Source organism: Thermobia domestica, chromosome 13, assembly GCF_964235325.1.
Source record: "Thermobia domestica chromosome 13, izTheDome1.hap1.1, whole genome shotgun sequence".
NCBI lineage: Eukaryota > Metazoa > Arthropoda > Insecta > Zygentoma > Lepismatidae > Thermobia > Thermobia domestica.
Window position 1 is genome coordinate 190,427,647 of NC_137466.1, and position 22,089 is coordinate 190,449,735.

At 36.3% G+C, this 22,089-nt stretch overlaps 1 protein-coding gene across 2 annotated transcripts in view; it reads right to left on the reverse strand.

Moving 5' to 3' along the window:
* LOC145668877 (uncharacterized) overlaps nt 1-22,089 on the reverse strand; it is a 215,976-nt gene that overhangs the window by 133,056 nt on the left and 60,831 nt on the right. The window contains exon 1 of one of the 2 annotated variants that reach the window (XM_081737134.1): nt 13,346-15,930. The exons of the other annotated variant lie outside the window; for it this stretch is intronic. The gene's annotated coding sequence lies outside the window, so the exon portion shown is untranslated. Of the gene's footprint in view, nt 1-13,345; nt 15,931-22,089 lie in introns of those variants that run through there. 2 annotated transcript variants of the gene reach the window in all.

The following is a 22,089-nucleotide window of genomic DNA, read 5'->3' on the forward strand; positions in this document are numbered from 1 at the left end:
CAAAGGTAATTTTCTCGAGTCGAGTTCCAAGACAAGTCACTGGTCTAGAGGTCGAGTTTCGAATCAAGTCGACTCGTTCGTTCAGCTCGTTTTAACTAGTTTTGAAATCATGACTGGAAAATTCTCATGCCTAAATAGACTGGAAAGCGAAAGCCATGAGAAATGTAAGCTATGTAAGAGTAAAGCTATGTAAGCTATGCAGAGCATATCGTCTCGTCCCGATAACGAGACGACAATAGACTTTTATAACGAGACAGCCTCAAATATCGTGGACACCAAAATAAGTATATATTGCAATTCTCACCATCAAGGCTGAGACTGCATGGTCGAATTTTTTGGAAAGACCAACCCAAGCAGAAGCCCAATCCAGGTAGTGACGCCAATCGGCTCAGATCGGTTCAACTGAGCGAACAGCTTGAGGCGGTTCCGTTGGGACGAGTCATCGATCCGGTTCCATTGAGCCGATGGCTGGAGCCACCTCGGTTGAGATGAGCCACCGACTCGGCTCAGGTAAGCCATCGGGTCGTGTCGGCTCAGGTGAGCTATCGGCTCGAGCCGCTCGGTTGGGTGACCTGTTGGCTCGGCTCACTTCTTGGTTCCGTGCTCGAGTCGTTCACAACCCTAAACCCGCAGTTTTGAACATGTTTGTCCGGCGCCCTATAACTTTTAACAATTTGTAGCTCGAGCCCGAGTACTTGCTCCTCCGCAACTCAAACCCAGCACCTCATGAACGTTGTCCTTGGTTCCTGAAGACTTCACGACGACTGAGATCGGCAAACTAGTTTTTAGTATTCAGAAACAAACCACCTATCTTTCATGGTTATACACGGTGTTGTTATAATAATAATAATAATACTAATAATAATAATAATAATAATAATAATAATAATAATAATAATAATAATAATAATAATAATAATAATAATAATATATAGTAGTAGTCATTGATAATTCTATTGTATATGTAGGATACTTGAGAGTACTTGAAACTACACACAGGATTTAGCTCGATTTTGCTCGTTTTGGCTCGACTCGACCCGAATTCGAGCCGAGTTGGAGGAAACTTTTCAAGCCGAGTTCCCGAGTCGAGCTAAAAAATGTTTATTTCGAGTTGAGTCGAGTTTCAAAGAAAACACGCTCAAACTTGCTCGTGCTCATCCCTAGCAGTGTTCGGGCGGACGATCTGGTGGAACGCGTTAACGAGAAAGTGCGATCCAACCGCTGGTTTACAATGACTGAATTTCCCAGAGTTTCCAGAAGTGCCTGCAAAAATAGTGCATCGAATTGTGACTGATAAGCTGGACTATCACAAACTGTGTACGAGGCAGGTGCCAAAAATGCTGACAGATGCTCACAAAGAGCAAAGAATTATAGCTGCACGTGATTTTTGGTTCGTTGGGGAGAGGATGGGGATGACCTCTTTTCTCACACAATGAAAGGGTGATGAAACCTGGATATCGTAACGTCACTTGGGAGTCAAAGCAGGAGTCAATGCAATGGCGACACTCTGGTTCTCCTAAAACGAAGAAATTCAAACAAATCACAATATTGCCATCAGTTCACAAAATCATGGCAAGCGTTTTTGGATCTAAAAGGATGTGATTCTTGGAACCAGGGCGAACAATATTGCCAAATACTGAATAATCTGCGACGTGCCATCCAAAATCGACGGAGAGGAATGCTATGCTCTGGGATTTTCTTTCCGATCCCGCCCATTGACAGCTACTTGCACTGCTAAGACAGTTGAAAGATATCGATGGAAACTATTCAGTCATCCCCTTTACAGCTCTGACCTTGCCCCTAGTGATTCCTTTCTTTTTTTTCACCTGAAAAAGTGGTGTGGATGGAAGCGTTTCAACGACAGTGAAGTTCTCAAAACATCAATTCTGAACTGGTTGCACTCTCAGGCGGTAGAGTTTTTATACAGAGGGTATAGGGAAGTAGGGATGCGCACGAGACGAGTCGAGACGGAATTTTACTGACGAAATTCGAGTCGAGACACAGCTCTTCCAATAGAGAAATATACATTTTTCGAGTCGAGACATCGCTTGTACAGCACATTTTCGAGACGAGACAGTCTCAAGTCTTGTCTCGTGTGCATCCCTATAAGGAAGCACATACCATGCTGTGAGAAATGTCTGCAAATTCATGGTGACTACGTATAAAATAGTCAAGGTATGTACTTGTATATCAATCACAATAAATTTCTTTTCGTTATCATTTTCTTGTTTTTTCTTTTAATATAGGCTTTTCTGTTGTTGTTAATATGCGCCTTGTAAAACAACACCAATTGTATGTTACTAAAATGCCAGTATTTGGTAAATCCAGTACCACACAGCCAGTGTATTGATTTTTTGTTTACTGCATACCAGTGTATACTTTTGGAAAGTGAAATGAAACCTAGTATATATATATATATATATATATATATATATATATATATATATATATATATATATATTGAATCCTATAACGCGAACTTAAGGTAGCATCGTCCGATAACAATTCCTAGGTACAAATTCTAATCCTATCTTATTTAAATAAACTTAAGTTGATGTTGCATAGTCATAAATCATCTCAAGAAACAGAGAATATCACTTGATGGAAAGGTGCAATGTAGACAAAATCGAATTTTATCAAGCCTTAAGTAAACTTTACATGTTCACAAGTTTATCTTATCAAACAAGCGTCGTTTTTTACTTGAGATAGATCTTCTTTCGACAAACAGAAAAACAAGCTTGTAATACCATAATTTTTAACTATTTTGTATAGAACTTAACAATTGTTGATACTATTCCCTTAACTTTCCCAGGGGTGCCCACAAGGGGGGCTATGACGCAAACTGCGTCATTGAAATATTTGGGGTGTTAAAAATCTATATTAATATGTTTGAGGGGGTGTAAAAATTAATCGAAAAGTTTTTTTTTTCATGGAAGAACACCTACGGATAGACAGTTGAGGGGGGTGCGTCATGGACATGAGGGGGGGTGGGCACCACTGACTTTCCTACTGTACTTTTACAGAAATGTGTTAAGTGAAGTCAGCAAGGGCCACATGATTTTTTTTCTAGCCCCGGGCATCCAACTGGGATAATACAGCCCTGCTGAGCAGGTATCTTCCGCCCAGTGTTCGTAGGTTTCTTTAAGAAAATTTCCCTCGACTGACACAATTTTTTCCCTTTTCTTATCAAATTTTCCCTAGTTTGTGGAGTGTCCAGTTCCTATGGCAGAAGTTGTGTGGTAAGATTAATGTAGTTATATTAAAGAAAGTGTCAACCATATTTGTTTTATTCATTTGTTTCATGCTTCTATTTTTTACTTATTTCTTTAATTTTTTAACAAACAATACACAAAAATATACGTAACAAACAACGTGTGTAAATTATGCTACTTTGAACAAACACACACACACACAAACTATTGCTATTATATTGATTCATTTCTAAAGAACAAAGAAAATTTTAAGCCTCTATGTTGGTCAATAAGTCAGCGCGAGAATTTCCCTTGGATTTTCACGTTATGGCAAAAACTCTCGTTTTCACTTTTGGCTAAATTTACCTACGTAATTTCCCTAGACTAGGGAAATTTCCCTCAAATTACGAACACTGCTTGTGCCTCAATCCTTCCACTTGCTAGCATTCACGACCTATATTATTCCATTCCATGTCGCATCAGAGCTCTTCTGAGGGCGAAACGTAGTTTAATGTCATATTAATCTGGTTGCATTTTTTCACATTTTCCCACTAAATTGATACGTACCTGTATATCCATTATTCTTCTTTTAAATTTTACGTGCCCCCTAAGAAGTAATCGAGTATCCTGGATGTACCCCAAATGAAATAAGTTGCAGCAAACGATGGAACTTCAACCCATAAGACACTGTGGGTAACATCAGTAATTTCAATTACGCTCCTGAGCCAATACATTAGTACATTATTTAGAAGGATTGACTATGTTTATATACTACATACTGCAGTTCGACTTTATGAGCATCGTAAAGAAGGACTGATTTAGAAACAGTTTTGTGACAGATAGCGTTGTTAAATCTTTTCAGATAAAGGATGGTTGGTGTAATTATGCGAAAAACAGCCACCAACTGTGCTAGGTGGTTACTACAGGGTGGTCCGGAAGTGGGCGTACCTCCCTTTAGCTTCAACAATAAAGTATTAGTTATAGTAGAACGTCTTTATACAGTTACCTTGAAGTCTTTAAGAGTCATAAACATCGGTATGATCACAATCCATGTCGTAACACAGCTGAATTCTGCGCCAAGTTCTCGCAGATGTTTTGCGGAGATACTTCGGAATCACGAGGGTGAAGGCGTGTTCCATAGCTGCTCGTGATTTCTGCGTTGTGTGATATCGAGTGTTTCTTCCTTGTTGCTTTATGAAATCCCAGAGAGAATTGTCCGGTGTCGTCAGATCGGGACTTCTTGGAGGCCACGCAAAGGGAGCTGATGAAGATGCACACCTCTTCCAATCCAGTGGCCAGGAAACGTCTGCACGAAACTTCACTGCAAATAACTGTTACCCAGCAGAAAACAGCAAAAAACAAATGAACATGGATAGCAATGTTGCCAGACAATGCCAAACAATGCGCACGAGACAAGATTTGCGACTGTCTCGTCTCGAAAATGTGCTGTAGAAGTGATGTCTCGACTCGAAAAATGTATATTTTTCTATTGAAAGAGCCGTGCCTCGACTCAAATTTTGTCAGGAAAATCCTGTCTGAACTCGACTGGTGCGCATCCCTACTAAACAAATGTGGGTAAAACCTAAAACAGTCAGAAAACATCAATTACGGTTACGCCCACTTCCGGACCACCGTGTACAGGCGTGCACACAAAAATTTTTGCTGAGTAGGGTCCAAGCTTTGGTAAAAGACGTTCCAATACTACAAGCCACTACGTATATGTAGTATTCAACGGGTATTATACTATTCTGCACCCGAGCTATTGTAAAATACTTATACCTATATTTTCAGGGGGAAAAAAATGATAGAACTAGATTGTTTTTATAAGAGAAAGATAAAGATAAAGTGTAAGATCAAATTTTCATGTTACATCAGATATTTTTCCTGTTAAACAAAGATAGTTTTATTGAGAAAGTACTATACATGCTGAGTTTGGAAATTTTGGGGGGACGGTCCGAAACCGGTGGGCCCTTTTTCCGTGAGTAAGCCCCTGGGTAACTACAAACTAGTATTGGGCCTAATCCATATTAAGGCAGGATGACTAACAACAACTTGCGCGGGAGAGAGTCCATAGGGAGTAGGGTTCCCAACTGTAACAGTTTGGGCGGGATTAATCAGAAATGTCCCTGGATTTTATGCCTTCTCCCTGGATATATATATATATATATATATATATATATATATAGATAGATAGATAGATAGATAGATAGATAGATAGATAGATAGATAGATAGATAGATAGATAGATAGATAGATATTTGTTTACCAGTACGTTAAAATTCGGAATTCAATTTTCTCTATATTGAATAATGAGAATACGGTTTAATACTATTCCAATCGCAAGTCTCAGAGAAAATATCGATTAAAAAATTCAACTGAAGTGACGATGATTGATCTTACCAGGAGCAGTGGTTGTAAGAAAAACAATTAGTGCTCCTTAGAGGTCTGCGCGGATATAAAATATCGCATCCGAATTCGCAGATGAGATAAATACATAAACTTTGTTTTCCTATGACTATTACAATTTCAAAAATATCAATTCCTACTGTAATCATTCTAAATATCTCCTTTATAGTTTCGTGAATGCTATGGTATCAATGAAATTCAAAGTAAATATTAAATACTATCTTTCTCTTCCTATTCTAAGTCAATTACGCCAATTAAAATTCATGCAAACAGAAATACGAAATTAATGGAAAATATATCTATTTATTTCAGATTACCTCAAATAGCCTACAGATTTCTATCAAGAAAATTGTCAAACTGTACAACGATATATTCTTCTTATTATAATGGTATTGTCAATCTGTACCTATTTTTGTCAATACATGATCAGAGGCGCAATAATCAAACATATATATATATATATAGTTAAAAGAGAAAAAAATATTATTGACATGTTGTCATGGTAAATATTATTATCGACAGGATACACGAAATGGATACCTGTTGATCTATAATGTATGTATAAATGGAAGAATAAATCGATATTAGTTGGTACGTATAATGTTATAACTTATTGAGATAGATTTGGTATATCTGCGAATTAGGGCTAGAACGAAAACAAAGTTAAATTAAGTATTTTTCGTTTTAACTGATAACGCCATATCTGTCAATTAGTTTTAGAGCAAATCTTTTTCTTTTTTTTTTTTTCTCCTAACTCATGTTATAATACATAAGTGTCTTTACTCAGAACGCAAATGCAAAATGGAGATAAAAACACTCCAGAAGGGAGACAATAAGCCACGTATGACAAACTAATATAATAGGTATATCGTGCGTTTACAATTTTTCATAGGTTCCTGCAGAAGTTTCTAACTTAACTCTCTCCCGATAGATATTAAGGCTAGGTTGGACGCTGACATTGTGGACCTCAACTATTGTTTTACACATAACATAACAGAGAAACTGCAACTGAAATATATCTAATGTTGCAAAAATTTTCCAATAAAGAATAAAAGGCTACGCTTACTATAGACTTTTCAAAAATATATAATTAACAGATTCAATTATTTTTGTCGCTCAAAAATCTGGAGGGTCTTGGTCCCCACCCGCCCCGCACTAGATCCACTACTAACGAGGAAGGTCCATAAACCGTGAGAGTTGAATTTTGATGAAAATTTGTGACAAGATTCAGTTCGAGTTAGTAAGTAACGTAGTAATAGTCACTCGATGCGCAAATGCTTCGTTGAGCTGCTACACCGACGCCATCTTGAAATCCTGTAGGCAATGTCCAAAAATACCCTTTTAGCGAAAAAATGAAAAAAGCTTTTGATATATCTGACTTCAGTATTGTAAACCAAGGTAAATCATCTATATGTGAGAGTACTTCCAGTGCATGACCGCCATCTTGAAAGGCGCCATATTGAATCATCGTCAAATATGATAAATGTCAAGGGGATCATGTGGGGTATCAAATAGAACTGGAATTTATTCCTGAATTCATTTCCGTAACCAAAGTTTAGATATCTGTTTTCACTTCAGAGTTAAGAGCCCTCTTACCCACAGGAAAATATAGAAACTGTGCTAGTTAGACTTGTGTCATGAAACATGGTCGTGCGAGCACTTGCATGATTTTAACTAATGCAGTACAATAGCAACTATACCCATCAGATCTTGAGACTAGTAAGAGAAATCGTTAATTAAATTGAAATTTCTGTGCGAAGTGAAAAATGGAATATCAACATGCTACAAGTTATACCTATTTCAAAGTGCGATGGAATAGACTGTTGGTCGATGAAACACATGCCTAATAGTACTGACAAGCAGAGAATACCAAAGGGATTGTTCGGATATATATTAGAAAAATTATATAAACTGGTACATAGTTGAACGACCAAAATGGTTCGGACTCCACTATAATCAGTAGTTCCTTGTTTCCTTTAGCGTAGCAGGCGTGTGGGACGTTGAATTGTATCAAACCAAAAATCTCTTTTAGGCAATTTTACGTGGTCCATTATAGTGTGTTAAGTTTTATTCTCCAATCTAGAAACCTTACGCAAAGACCATCATTGTTGCAGAATATTGCGTTCCTTTCCAATACTCATATTTGACGACCTATAATTTACCGTGCATATTACGAAGTTAAAATACTTTAATGTATTTATTGCCAGTTTGTCTAAATACAATCAATTTATTGCTGCCACATTGAACAATGAAGGAGATTTAAATTATCAGTTCACAGCCAATTCTTAGAAGATACACCTGGAAACTTTGAATTCACTTTTCTTCTGTCTGTTCTGCTATTAGTGATAAGAGAATGCATGCACAACTGCTAAGAATATGTGGCATTAAAGATTATTACAAGATTCAATTCCAAGTTGCAATCCATAAAACAAGCCTCTTTCTTCTTTTTCCCTTCAATATAAAATAATTAAATATCTGCATCTTTCCACCTTTAACGATAAAACACGCTTATAATAAGGGCAAGACTAGTTTTCATATCAAAACTGTGATAAATAATTGATTGTAGCAGGTGTTCGCTTGTTCGGTGTATAAGTTATCTGACAGAATGTTCATAAAGAAAATGCATTGTGTTGTGTATCATCAATTTTGTGCGCCAGTCCTGAAGGACATGCTTGTATACGCATGGCAGAAATGTGGGTACGTAACAGGAGCAATAGTTGGTTCATTTACAAATGTTCTGAAGACTAGTAGAAAATAGTGTCTGTGGTCATGAAGATTGTGACAAAAGTACATTTGTTAAGTGTTTGCACTGATCCATGATGCTGTGTGCTAATCACTACGTTTCGGATCTCCATCACAATTGAAGAGCAAAAGGTAAGTAGGTTAATATTTGCTTATGTGCAATAGTTTATATTATTTTTCTAATATTTTTTCTATTAATTTTCTAATAACTTCAAGACAGATTCTTTAAAACCATATGTGCCGTTCCACCTAACTTATATTACAGCATTTAAATGCTATGCATAATCGCAACACACACAGACTCATATATATAGCGATTTTGAAATAGGTATAATTTGTTACAGTGCTGCTATTCCATTTTTCACTACAGGCATTTCAATTTAATTAACGATATCTCTCACTAGTCTTAAGATCTGATTCGTATAGTGGCTATTGTAGATCAAATAACTACTATTTCATTAGTTAAAATCATGCAAGTGTTTGCACGACCGCAAATCACAAATTTTACTTGCTCAGTTTTTGTATGTTGCTGTGAGTGAGAGAGCTCTTAACTCTGAAGTAAAAACAGATATCTAAACTTTGGTTACGGAAATGAATTCAGGAATAAATTCCAGTTCTATTTGATACCCCACATGATCCCCTTGACATTTATCATATTTGACGACGATTCAATATGGCGCCTTTCAAGATGGCGGTCATGCACTGGAAGTACTCTCACATATAGATGATTTACCTTGGTTTACAATACTGAAGTCAGATATATCAAAAGCTTTTTTCATTTTTTCGCTAAAAGGGTATTTTTGGACATTGTCTACAGGATTTCAAGATGGCGTCGGTGTAGCAGCTCAACGAAGCATTTGCGCATCGAGTGACTATTACTACGTTATTTAGCAACTCGAACTGAATCTTGTCACTAAGTTTCATCAAAATTCAACTCTCACGGTTTATGGACCTTCCTCGTAAGAGTAACCACGCTTAATCATAAGATGTAAATAAATAAATAAATAAATAAATAAATAAAAAGTGTAGAAGAACGTCCACTAAAATTCTTCTTTATTATGAATATCCGCGCTTTAGTCCGTTAACCGCACAGGAACTAAAATTATATCCGCAAAAAAAAAAAAAAGCTATAACGATACGGATATCCGCATTCCCGCAATTCTCTAGTATCCTTATCTTTTCCGTGTATGTTCTTGGAGTTTCTTTTCTACTTTGTACTGAAAATCCTTTTAAAATAAGACATTTATAAAAAAAAATCGCCTTATGAAGCTAGTTAGCTTCAAAATTTTGTTAGCTTTTTTTTTAATCTTAGTTTTAAAAGTATGACCCTGAACACTTTTTTTTTCTTTCTTTCTCGAATGGAAAATGCCATTGTATATGTGTGTATATGATAGTGATATTTTTGTGAAATTTAATTTTTCATAAAAGTAGGCCTGTATGTCTCATGCAGTTATGCGATAGAAATGGAAATCACAACCTTGAAATTACAAAAAATATTAATAAGGAAAGAAACTGATTATGTAATGTTTAGCAATCTAGCTTCATAATTTTAAGTTGTAATGTAAAGTTTGTTTTGTTTTTAGTTTTTTTTTATCTTCCTATTAACCAGAGGCGGATCCAGAAGATAAAAACTGGGGGCAGCCAGAACCAAGACTATAACAGGTATATCATGAGTTTACTACAAACTTCAAAAGTAAATAAATAATAGCTTAAATTATTATTATTAGAAAACTGTGAGGCCTAGATCCCCACCCCCGGTTGCGGGCTAGATCCGTCACTGCTATTAATAGGTGTGTTCCTAGTGGTGGGTAAATTCCCGGGAAGATATTTTTCAGGAATATTCCCTGGGAAGATTCCCGGGAAGATTCCCAAAATGGGAATTTATGTACAATCAGAAAGAAAATTGCATTCTATTACTATATTATGATTTCAAAGTTGAATTAATTTTTATATCACAGCATATTATTACTGTTCTCCATAGAGGATTCTTTAAAATGTATATTCTGAACGGTACTATGTTACTTTATTAACACTTTATTATATTTATGTACACTGAGAAAAAAAATTGTAGGTGGCGTACTTAAAAAGATAGGTTGCATGCGTAATTCCTGTAGTTTTTGGACTTAACGTACAGCAGACGTATAACTGAAAACGCATGTTTTACAATACTTTCTGTATAAGTGTTCCATCTATACGCACTTTACGTATGAAACAATGTAGGCGGTCAGGATCTCACATACAAATGGACGTATATAACATATAGCCGACCAAGGTAACATAAGTATATGTAAGTGATATACGGAAAACTGTTAGATGTTAGACATCCTGCAAGGACATGATGTAACATCTAAGGGCAGTGCCTATGTAGCATACGGATAACGTATGCTCCGTACTGGTTTCTAGAGTAAGCAAGAGGATACCGTATATTTGAAGAATATACCGCTGTCCGGGAAACGGATTTTTCTCAGTGTACGCATAAATGTATATTTATTTACAATATGTTCTATCAATTAAATATGTGTGAAAAAATTATATAGTAAGACCTAACACTTTTAAACCACTAAACAGTTTAAATTTATATGTAAGTGGATTTGCTCAACTTGACTCTATTACTGATATTATAAACACATTAAATTTATAAATGTTATAAACCAATTAGATTGGGTAAATGCTAGAAGATACATGCACCAATTTATCAACATTTGCGCATACAGATTTATGTTCACAAAATTTGCAAGATACTTACTTATCTTTATATTTTAGCACGTAACATTGCCATACACGACCTTTTATTCTACCTATTTCTCAAAATTCCATACGTTAATTCACATGTAAAAGAAGTCCGAGAACCTCTTCAGAAATTCGAGTTAGATAGAGGAGACAGACCGACGTCTATTACTAAAGGTGGTTCAGGGTTTATTAATAGTACTTCATCTCTATTTCTACATAATTCTAAATTACTTTACAAAATGGTTCCTTTTTATCATTTGTAAATTAGTACTTTGCTAATTCTGGCTGTTCTTTAGCATTGGTGGCCAGCTTTTGCACCTACTTTTTTGCGATATTTTATTCCGATATTTTATTTTTGCGGTTGTTTTATCGTTTCATACGTTAAATTACGTTACCAACATTAAATTCAGACAGCATTGCACAGCGAGCGTTTGCGAATGAAGGCGGGTTAGAGCCCCGCAGGTTTTCTATCACGTTGTTTTCTCTCTTCGTTACCAAAAAATCACTTTCTTTTCTCACATAAATCACTTCCACTTACCTTTCCGTTTTGTATAAATTCCCTACTGCCCTTAAAAAAAAAATAAAAAAATGTGTTCGATACTTTCTTGACTGCTTGAACATCACTATCAACTCATTTCTTCCGTAAATCATCCTACTTTTTGCTAGTTTTGGCCCCCAATACTAAACAATTACCTTACTTTTTAGTGCAAATGGCAATGGAACTTAAAAACTCATATTATTAGTTATATAAAGCACCGTCAAATAATTTTAAATTTTTTAACCTCCAAATTCTTTAGAACCTAGAAGTAAATCATAATATATTAAAATAAAGTTATTAGTCATATGGTTCTTATAATTTGGAAGATAAAGTAGAGAAATGGAAATAAATTCCTTCCTGGGAATTTATAGGCCAGGGAAAAACCCGGGAATATTCCCATTTTTAAATTCCTTCCCACCGGGAATGTTCCCACTGCCCATCACTATGTGTTCCTCACTTGTTAAATCACCCCCAGATAAATTGGTATCCACTGGCCTATCATCAAGTATTTGTCCCGGAATGGGTCAACTCATAGTTGAGAACCATAGTAGGAAGCAGGCATGTTAGCGAAGGTGGGTATACGCATAAAGAAACATTTCTTTATTTAAACGTTTGCTAATAGAACTATTTGTTCTGATGGTTGAAAAGTAGTACTATTGTTTCTGTCTACGTACGGATACCAACTGGAACGGACAATGAATAGTTGAATCATTTAAAACTGTAAAATGTTGTCATCTATCTTTTTTTTTAAAAAAAAAATATTTAATCAGGTTTTCATGTTTTGTACTTAAGTTTTTCAGAAAGTCATGGTCCATGGCAAAAAGCTCTGAGCGCCATCTCTGACGCGCAGGTCATGCGTTGAGGACTACTGCCATATATTATCTAAAAGCATAATAAAATACAGAATATCAACACACTAATGCCGTCAGTGGAAAACACACTGTAAAAAATAAAACACCTTTCAAACACTTTTAGTACAGATGTTGAGGGGAAAATTCATGAAATAGTGTTTATAAAATGTGCTTCGCGTGTCCAAAAAGCGGTTATTCTATTTATTTATTTATTTATTTATTTAAAAAAAAAAAGACATACACTTGAAACACTTCCTGGCAAACAGTTCGAAAACAAAGTGATGACACATTTTGCACAAACAACTGGGACATACTTGGACAACACAGTGTCTAAAAGAGGTGAATATATGCAATATGGAGTGTTCAAAGAATGTCGGTAATGTGTAAAGTGTCCGAACTGTCTAAAAGTAGTTTCTTTATTTTTTTGCAATGCAAGGAAGGAAGGAGCATATAGGCTAAACTGGATTTCGAAGCTGGTTTGGCGGACCAAACATTACTTGAAAATTTCTGATACCTATACAAGGATAGTTAAAGAAAAGGCGCACTCAACTAGGCTTTCTTGCAGCAAATTTTGTCCAGGGAGGCAAAATTAAAATATGAGGGAGTATTAGGATACAATTTACTAAAGGACATGTGCTACACAAGTGTGATATATAATCGTCATTTAATTTATCTTGGCTCCGGGCTGGGGGGCGGGAAGTCACCTGAAGTACGCCAGGACCTAACACTGGGCGTAGCAATGTTACCCTTTTACTTTTGGGCGGGAATGAAATATTGTTTCATGCAACAAGTATTGTTAAAAGATAGCAAATCAATTCTGCATAACCATTTCATGTTTACATTCATTTACAAAAGGAAATGGGGAAAAAATGTTCTCAAATACTTACTCAATAATCCTTATGAGAAAATAAAATTAACAGGACGCGGAAAACAGAAGAAAATGAAATGGTAATCCTTTGCTTGTTTTCACAAATCGTCACTAGGTGACTCTTGAGTGGTCACGCAAAACACCGGTGCCGCAGCAGAGTTTGCACGCGATTTGTAGCGACTTGACAACAAATTAAAATAACACTGTAAACAAACACTCGTATACGAACACACACACACAAAATTAATAATGAAATGTAATACACAACACTTGAGGTTGCACTTCAAAACTACCCGTCAAACACGCGAGAGGAAGTCGTAGTTACTGCATGTTGTAGTAATGATGGACAGAAGGTTATAACAGCATGTCTGTAACGATGCACTCTAATATCAGAACTGAATGCACGAGGCTTTTCCTTGCCGTAGTGTGTTGATGGGTTGTCTATGCACAATATCTATCATGTGTTATCTGTGTTTTTTTCTTTTTCTTTTTTTTTTATTTCTTGATGGCGTAATCGTTAAATCTGTTCGTTACCTAGAGACCGCACGAAATGAAGTTGACAGTGCTTCTCTCCCCCTCCCCCTTTAATACAAGTCACTTGTCTTATCTGCATTAAAGGAGAAAAAGACATAACACACTAAACATTCAACACATCAGCTTGGCTTGCTTACTCGCAGTGTATATATGCAAGCTCTTTTCTTTCCAGAGATAGAAAAACAAGCGTTCGCACAGTCACACAGAATGAGTCTTGTAGTGTATGTGACTTTGTTGTGTGTGACTTCTGCTTTCTTCGCACTTCCTTAACATTGACAAAGATCCTTCCAGACGTTGAGTTTATCTTTTATCTTCTTGCAGTTTACGAATAAAGGCGTGTTAACAAGAAAAATGGCGCGACTTCTAGTTGAGAAAATGTTGACGAAAGTTGTAGCTAGAAATCTAAGTTTCTCACTGGGATATTTCTTCTTGCCGGATAGTTTCTTTTTTTTCATCTCCTAAAGAATTTCCTCTCTCCTGGGTACACTTTCTTATTACTACAAAAATAGCATATCGAAGCAGACAGAAGAAGAAATGGCCAGTATTTTTTTTTTTTTTTTAAGTCGACTGTTCAAGTACATCATCTCTTTCAATTCCTCTTCGCAACGAACGGGAATTCCTGAGATACCTATAGATATGTCTTGCTTTCTTCCCGACTGACACATTCTCAACTTGATCATCTGTTTTTGGGAAGCCGTCTGGATCTCTTCTACCCTACCTACTCTTGGAAATATATTACCTACGTCTGCTTTTTTTTTTTTTTTTTTTTTAATGTTTCCTTTTCATTTTAGTTTCACACTGATATCATGTTTCTTTACCACACGTCGTACATGTCTACGCTTCTCGCTCACTACTTTGTCAAAGTATAATGGAGTGCATGAGAGTACGTATACTAGTATTGATAGTGGTGTATTTACGATTTTGTTTCGGGGGGCTTTGCTAACTTTCGGGGGGGGCTTTGCCTGAAAATGTGGAAATTCTACAAGATATTTCATATACTTTACTATAGTAAGTAAGATTTCGGGGGACTTAAGCCCAGAAGCTCCCCCCTAAATACGCCACTGAGTATTGACCAAAAAATAGTTATAATCTGTAATCCTTTCTATGAAATATCTCGCTTTTGCCACTAAATGTGACTAGGTATCTTACAACGGTACATTAATTCAAGTAATATTCACGTGGTGTAGGTTCCTCTATGGGGCATGAGTTTGGGGCTATCTAGTCTCAAATAGGTGCTGTGAAATTGACGTCTCGTCTCGGAAAGTGTGTTTCTATTGGAAGAGCTCTATCTCGTCTTGTATCTTGTGATTAGGGTTGTCTACGAGAGAATCGAGCCTCTTTCGTCTCAGAAAGGTATTGTGAAAGTGATATCTCGTCTCGGAAAGTAGGCTATGTTTCTATTGGAAGAGCTCTGTCTCGTCTTGTATCTTGACACGAAAATTCTGTCTCGTTGGCAAAGTGTTTACTCGCAGCCAGATTCTAAGCCACTTACTTTAACGTAGCTAAATGGAGCTACTAAACCAGATCAGGGATAGAATGGTCAAGAGAGCGAGAGACTAAACCTCCTGCCTAGACAATATGGAGCAGTGAAAAGCAATTAACGTTTTTTTTTTTTTTTAACACGATTAAACAGATTTGATCGGATTCTACTCGCTTTGATCAAACTATAAAACTGACCGATTTGAAGAACAGATTGATCTCCCTCGTGGCTAAACAGCATACGCGCCTTTGGTATGGAAGACCCGGTTCCGATACCCGGCGGGAGCTCATGTGGTTCGGATTCCACGTCAAGCTGCACGTCCCTGTCTCATATAGCCTTGCTGTTGAAAGGGATGCTAAACTTAAAATGAAACGAAATGAAAATGGACAAGATTAAATCGACACGTCTATATTTGAAATTAATAATAACCAGCAAAATGTTATTTGTACACATTATGAATTACCTATCCGAGCGGAGGGGCAGCATTTTTTTTTTTTTTTTTTTTTTAGTGTACCGAAAATAATAGTTCTATATTACTCAGCCTATGCTATAACATGTCTGAGGGTCAATAAGGGTGGAGGCGGTGCCACTAGGGGGCGCCCGCTTTCCTTCTAATTCCCTCTAGCGTCGTCACTGTTGCCTACAAATGGATTCTTTTGTATGGTTTCAATTTATATATATATATATATATATATATATATATATATATATATATATATATATATATATATATATAATACATAAGCTAAGGCCTTGATTATCTTATCAACTGCAAATATTATGGGAATTAGTCACTTCATAAGATAACAAGAGCACCAAGTTAATATAGATAAACTCAAAAAGCGTACTTATACATGTATTGCAATCAAGAATGCGGCGTCTAACAATAATTCTTCAATCTTGTCAGCCCAGCCAATGTTTTATTCTGTGTCTGTAAGGCAGAGAGAGAGAGACGGCGGAGCAACGAAGTGTTGTACACTGTTTGCTAGGCACTAAGTGCTATAAATTACTTAGTATCACGTACTACTTGAACTATCATATTCAGATAGTTTGATGGAAAGGTGGAGAGTTGATAATGGTTCGTTTGCTTTGTATGTTTGTTAGTTTATTGAGAGTTAGAGTTCCATTCGTATATACGAGATACGAACCAAACGTTTTTAAGATGGTCCACATCTGATCCACTGTAATGTTCAAATTTTAATGTTCTCCTATCGGGGAAACGAATAAGGGACTACGTGCACTTAAAGCGCGTGCGATGTTCGCTTGCATCCAAACAGTAGACACCCAATCAATTTTGCATTTGTCAAAAGACCTCAACCATGGGTGTTCGAAGGGGAGCAGGATGGGGCTCGGAGCCCCCGTGGCTCACGAAAATGTATACGTAATATATCAAACCATATACATTAACTCAGAAATACCAGACCTAATCTAGCAACCATGGAGGAAGCCACCACTAGAAAATTTTCTTCAGGGGCCACTGACTTATTAAAAACATATACAGACTTAAAATATATGCAGTTTCGCTACCTCTTACCGCTTAAAATACATGGCTCCACTGAAAACCTGAAAATTTATTAACCGTTAATAAAAAAAAAAATTAAAAAAACGAATGTAAACAACACCGAATCTAACCCTGCTCATCTGTGAGATCACCATATCAGGTTCACGATATAATAGAGGTCTGCACGGGCTCAGGCCAAGCCCGCAGGCTTAAACCCGACTCGGCACGCGGGGCGGACTCGGGCCTACAAAGCATATGTCATTTCGGCAGTTGGTCTGGCTTGGGTCGTAAATTTTTAAACATAAAATAATATTTCTCGGGCCATTTCAGGCCTAACTTTGTAAATATACTGTAAAACGATATTTATTGGACCGTTCTTTCTGGATAATTTTTAAAGCGCAACTGCATAATTAAACTTCTAATTGCTGTAAATAAAAATACAATTTTTAGTTAATTATTAAGTTTCTGTAATTCGGGCTCATTTGATTATTACACGAACTCGGGTCGAGCTCGGGCCTAAATTCAAAAACATATTTCGGACTCGGGTGGGGGCTCATATTATAAATTTGCGGCCCGGGCTCGGGCTAAAATTTCGGCCCGTGAAGGCCTCCTCGATATAAACCCAAAATTTACGATGTTTCGGAAGGTGGTACATTGCTTCAACTTCAAAACGCAATGTTCATTTTGATAACAAAGTTATAACATAGAAAGCTTACGAAGAGAAAGGTAATAAGTAAGTCTCACCAAATATAAGCATAATCTAATTTGGCCAGAATAACTATGGAAACTTCAAAGAGAAAACAAAACAAAGCAAAATTACTAATGTCATATCGTCAGATGAATGGAGAAAGATAATGGCGGGCAAGATCTTGGAACACGAGAAACCAAATAAAGCAAAATATAAACGGAAAGAAGAAAGAGCAAAGAAGAAAATGATGCTTACTGCACATTCGATTCCATCCGGAAGATCACAAAATGAAAGTTTGTCACGATTCCAATCATTCTGTAAAAGAATGCTACGTTGCGTACGAGGAAGATCCTTTTTAGTGACACAGATGAAAAAGAAAGCAAGAATTTGGGTGCAATGCATGTCCAAGGTGGTTTCATTTCAAATGTTCTTCACTTCATAGCATTTCTAACGACAAGACAACCAAATAGAACTTTTTAGTGAGAAATAAATTATTTTTGTTCACGTTTTCTAACTTAACAAGAGTGCTGAAATAATGATGAGAAACTGATCGTGACATCTGGCTATGATATACGTTCATTACAGTTCTATTTTATATATTCTTAACTTCATGGAATGTTTATAAAAAGACATTCAATACTTTTTTTAGCGAAAAATAATATAATATTTGTTAAAGAACTGTCATTTAATCTGTTATCTTCGTAATGGCATGTAGGTAAATTACCAAATCTACGTGATCTTGTTCTTATTATGTATAATTTTAGATTTTGATGACTGACTTGAGGCTCGTAAATGTCTGGGTTTTAGCATGTGGCTGCATAGAGGATTTTTAATTATTTTTTTTTTTTAATTTTAGCAGATTTGGAAGATTTATAAATATTGTAAAATCCTAAAAAAAAAATAATATTTGAAAAACATTCCTTTCATTGTAAACTAGATTAAAAAATGTATACAAATCTTATTTTAAAAAATAGTCTTATTCTGTTCAAAATTAAAATTCAAATTCACTTAAAATTTAAAATTTGAGTAAGGAGGCTGAATACCAACACATTCATCCTTTGAGGTACAGATAGGAGTGCACAAATTCGTCATTTGGATGCTGCAGCACATCGAAAAGCGGCCGGAACTGCAAAATCAATGGTAATTCAGCGGATATGCTTATTTTGATCACAGAGGATGATGAACAGAGACGGTAACAGGGATAGCTTCGAAGCACAGAGATTCCCAGTGGGAATACTCGGTCGAAAAAGTATAAAAGTTATTTCAGACAAGCTATCCTGAGTGAGATTTCTCTCACTCACAACAGGCAAATGACGAGATGGTACCTTATATAATCGTCTCAGACCGCTTCCTTCCCCACTTCTTTGTCCCTCACTAATTCCTCAAGCAGTATCATCGCCGAGGGACTTCATCCGTCATATATGACGGGTCAACATGCCCATAGATGCCAAAAGCCCAGAAATCTAAACTAATCCAGATTTCTAAAACTAATCCTAATCGAACTATAGAGAGACTTGAGGTCTTGTGAAAACTAAAACCGATTGGAACTGAAAACTGACACATAGTTCCTATACATTGGTACATTAATGCAATCTAGGATCGAAATAATTAATAGAGGTTTTATGCCCGACCTTGATCTCAGTCGGGGGGCCGCGGTGACTTAATGGTAGAGCGTTCACCTCTGGCAGATGGGGTCCTTGGTTCTATTCCAGCTCGCACCAAGTGAACTTTGTAGTGGACAAACACCGTGTGCGTAAGTTTCTTCGTGGCTCTTCCCTTTCCTCCCACTTTCTTCATTCCACCCTTTCATTCACCTCTCATCATCACCGTCTTCTTTACCCTACCCGGCATAACCATGGAACGTAAAACTTAATGATTTCATTTCATTTCATTTTGATCTCAGTGGCACAAATCTTTGGGAGGAAAGACGCATTTAGGTTTGTGTTTCGTTGTCAGATTTCATTTATTAGAAAATCAATAAGATTTTTCATACAAATAGAGTCCAAGCAAACTTTGGTGGATCCGGTCCAATTTGCTCCCTCCCCCATCCCCCGAAACGGCGTTTAAGCTTGATCCTATGTTTCGTTGTCGAGTTACGATTGGGGATGAAACACTGGTCTTGATAGAAAGCCGAACCTGTTTTAAAATCGAAACTGGTTTTTGATTTTCAAAAACCGAAATCGTTTTTGATAGAAAATCGAAATCGACTTTGATAGAAATGAACCGATTTTCAATAAACCGGTTTTTTGAAAGTTCTCAAACACAAGTTTTGGTTATTCTCTAAAAAACGAAAAACCTGTTTTTTGTGCCCACCACTAGTTATGGTCCAATTTGTCATTCCGACCAATTTTCAGCATGCGCTGATATATATATATATATATATATATATATATATATATATATATATATATATATATATATATATATATATATATATATATATAGGGTATCTCAAAAGTCTCCTGACAGGCTAAGTCTGTTATTATCACAGTTACAATAAAATATAACAGGGAACACCTTCTCAAAATAGGATATTTTCAATCTAAAGTGAAGGATTTTTTTTTTTTTAATCGGACGAGCCGTTTGGGCTGGCTGTACACTCTTTATGCGGACAATGTAAAATAAAAAGGCAACGTTGCCATTTACCTAGATCCATAACATAAGTGAATGAAGTTACTGTTTGAAATGGGGGCTGGCGATAGACGTTAGCGTAAAAAAACAGTAATTTTATTTACTTATGTTGTGGGTTCAAGTAAATGGCAACGTTGCATTTTCATTTAACATTGGCAGCATAAAGAGTGTACAGCCCGAACGGCTTGTTCGATTTAAAAACTTCTTTCACTTTAAGTTGAAAATATCATATTTGGAGATGTTTTTTCCTCTTACAGTTTTTGTAGTTATTAACAGTTTGTAACTCATATATATATATATATATATATATATATATATATATATATATATATATATATATATATATATATATATAATGTGTATGTGTGTGTGTGTGTTTCGTGTAAGAATTCATTTCCCGATGTTTTTATTTTGTTGTTTATGAACACCCTGTATATACGGGTATAACTTCCAATTCTTGGATTGAGTTTTAGTTTAACGCTCTTTTCAGCAGCGAGGCCATATGAGACGTGGATTTACATAGCTTAACAAGGAATCCGAACTAAATGAACTCCCGCCGGGAATCGAACCCTGTCTCAAATGCCAAAGGCGCGTACGCTATTCATATAGCCACAAAGGAACTCAACTTCCAATTCTATTTCTTGCTGTATCATATCAGATTACCATAAAAAAGGAAGGAAAACGTAATATGTATAATATTGTTTACGAAGCTAAGATGAAAGCGTGGTTTCACCTACAATATAGGATAGCAGAACAACACAAATCACTTCCTGGAACTGTCTTGTCACGTTTTAAATTTAAACTTTTATGACTGGCAGAATCTTTTACTTTTCTTTTCCCTTATGAGCCATAAAATTGAATATGAGCATTTGAATATAAATAAAAATTATAAACAAATGCTTTATAACACATCTTTTCTTTAACTGTTTTCTATTTTAGCCTTATGTGTCCTTGACACGCTTTTTATGTTTTTTTCGACGCCCTGCACAAAATGTATACATACATATATAATAACAATAATTTTCTCCTTGGAATAGCAGATATAGTACATTTCGGATTGTCATCTTCACTAATAATTTTGGTGTCCTTCAGGAGAAAATGTGTTTGTGTTACGCATAACACGCACAGCCAACTTTAGCAACAATTCGTGATTTAAATTTCCTTATTTTTAAAAAAGAAAATATGTCGAAAGAAACGAAGAATATAATAAACACGTTGATTGGGTCAGTAGTGTATGAATAGCCAGAAAATTTTAGATCCGGGTTAACGGGTTCCAAAATACCGGGCCCGGTGAGATTCGAGTACCCGGTTTTAGATCCACCTGATCCAGCACTGAGAATCAAGCACCCAGTAACAGATCCGAGAATCAAATATCCGGTATCAGAATAAAGAATCGAGTATCCAGTTCCAGAACCGAAAAACGGGCACCCAATTATGGTTACTATTAGTAGGCTATGTTAGTTCACCAATTTTGACTAAAATCACCCGAAATCTGAAAAAGAATATTACCGCCACTGCTTCTATGTACAGTCACGAACATTAATAAATGGAGGTTGGAGCCATAAGAAATAATGGCTTCATCCTTCATTTATTAATGTTCGTGACTGTACCAGAGGGCCGCAGTGGCTGTGGTAAGCGCTCATCTCTGGCGCGTGGGGTTCCTAGTTTGGCCCCATCTCCCACCAAGTAAACTTTGTGGTGGACAAAAACCGTGTGCGTGGGTTTCCTCGGGATTCTCCCCTTTCCTCCTACTTTTACTCCACTATTATCATCCATCTCATTATCATCGCCTCCCTTAGCCCCGGTGCACAATTGAGAAATGTTAACCTTTGAAAGAAAAAAAATACATACCAGGAGCGTACCAGCTGTAGAAGCACCAGTTCTCTTCATCAATTTATTAATTTATTTATACACATTCTTAGGCATTAC